Here is a 2496-nt window from a genome sequence, read left to right as displayed (position 1 = left end):
ATTAGTTATCAAATTTAAGCAAATATTAGGGTCTTCTCCTTTGAAGGGCGACAAGTGCAACTTTGGCAAGGGAAGGTATACGTCCATGGTTCTAGCTTCTTACTTCTTCTTGGCATGACTAAGTCCATGAGAGGTGTGGTTGCAGTATTGGTGACCATAAACCTGTTTTCCCTTTGCCTTATCTCCATTATCCACCTTTCTACTAAGAGCATCAAATTGATGTTGGAGTTGTTGAATAGGCTTCACTCTGTCTAACTTGCTAGAAGCACTTCCTTGATGACTACCTTCATTGGAGGAAGATTGCCTTGAACCTGTAGACATGTTATCTAACACCAAATAGCAGCAAAACTCACACAAAAAAATGTTACAAACAGCAACAAAAGTAATGAAAACAACAGCCACAAACGCTCCATACAACATCAAGATAAATGCAAATGATTTAATCGCCACTTGAAAAGGATTCCAAGATAAGTGCCAATGATTTGACCGCCACTTGATTTGCTTAAGATAAGATCCTCAAAAAGACTAATAGACAAGTTTCTATCTTAAAGAAGAAATGCAAGAATGCAAATCACTCTATTGATTCATTCATAGGTGTGTACAAAAGGAGACCCCTAGGCTACTTATATAAACTTTAGGATGAACTAAGTGGAGATTTTTAAGGGATGTGAGACTTGAAATACTTCCCAAGCTGACTAGCAACGTCCCTAGTGTAGCTTAGTCCCACATCCCTTAAATCTTCCATTCCTAAAGGGTTTATAATCTTCCTAGCAAGCCAAGAACTCAAAAGCTACAAACTATGCATGTTTACTTGCACTACAAGCAACAAAAGGATAAAGCCTACTTATTCTTCTTTTCTTTTAAGTTCAAGCTATGTGAAGTCCTACATTGCTTGTACTATAAAGAAAAAAAGAGTTTATAAGCTTCTCTACAACTAAAAATAATGAAAGAACAAAAGAGGCAAATACAAGCCAAGAAACCTATTCTACTTTTTTTGTGCTTTTTGTCACTCTTAAACTAACTCTTCATTGTTGCCCCATCTATGATCATATCACTTTTGTACTCGAGTGACACCAAATTGTTAATGATTTGCAAAGACGACATAGAAATATCAATTTAGAAGACTCTCTTGAGCAACAAATCTGGGAGGTTGCTCCACGTAAATCTTTTCTTGCAAATCGCTGTTGAGGAATGCATTGTTGGCACCCAATGGATAATTAGATCATTGTTGAATAGCCATCACGACTACAAATAAACCAAAAAAAAAATCATTTTTGCCACTATAGAAAAAGCATATATGGATAGGTCAAACACATCGGTGACAGAAGAGACATCAACGGAAGAAGTCATAAATGAACAAAAGAGAGAAACCTTAATAATTCAAGATTCTTCAATCAAGGCACCTGAAAAAAGAAAAAGAGAGACCTCAATGCTCTAAATAGGTGCTTAAGAGGAGATGAGACATATGACCAAACACAACAGACTTGAAAGAGGAAAAAGAGTGACCTTGGTGCTCTAAATCGTTGTTTGAGAGGAGACAGGATTCACCACACGACAAAAAAAGGAACAAATCCACAACTTTGAAAGGCACTTGAAGGCACGATGATCGCTTAGCTGAGGCAATCAAAATCATGTGATTATCAGTCGAAACTGAAACTCTGGTGGCAACGACAGTAGATGGCGTCATTGCCAACAACGAGATGACGCCATCGTTGACAACGAGATTTTGCCACCGCCGACAACGAAGATTGCAATGGCAAAGGCAATGATTTTTTTTTCTAAGAAAAACCTTAGGCTCTAGATATCATATTAAATTTAGTAAAAACTATGTATGAAATTAATCTCTCTTAGGTTAAAGGATGACTAGTTCGAGATGCTGAACACCAAAATTTAATTTTGGAAAACCAACATCATTATGGATATATATACACAATAGAAAAATTACGTCAATCCATTAAGATATGGTATGAAGTGAATATTTTTTATAAAAAATGAATTCTAATTTTAGAATGACCAATCCTTTTTAATCCAATTCATATAACGTCATTTTTGGAAGCTAAAGGAAATACATCTCAAGTACATTAATTAATAGATCTCAAGTACATTAATTAATTAGTAGATACGAGAAGATAATGTCACATCCATAAGAACAAATGATTAATATACCTATTCAAAGCAATATACATAAAGGACTATCTTTAGCATAATATATAATAAAAAAAATATAAACTAAGTCCAAAATACAAATAAAAAAATAATAAACTAATTAACTAAAAAAAAAGATAAAAATAAAATAAAAGTAATATATCTAGCCGTATTCTCCATTTTCTTGGAGCTATGCTATGCACCTCCATGATTTAAATGTTTTTGTTGGGTTCGTGAGAGGGAAACAAGAAAACCCAGAAAAGAAGAGAAAAGCAGAAGAGAAAACAGAGAGATAGAAAAATGAATATTACGTGAAATCTTATTTGAAACAAGGGGTTGGTTACAATATAT

The sequence above is a fragment of the Vigna radiata genome, unplaced genomic scaffold (genome assembly GCF_000741045.1).
Source record: "Vigna radiata var. radiata cultivar VC1973A unplaced genomic scaffold, Vradiata_ver6 scaffold_171, whole genome shotgun sequence".
Taxonomy (NCBI): Eukaryota; Viridiplantae; Streptophyta; class Magnoliopsida; order Fabales; family Fabaceae; genus Vigna; species Vigna radiata.
Note: the sequence above shows the minus strand (reverse complement) of the source record.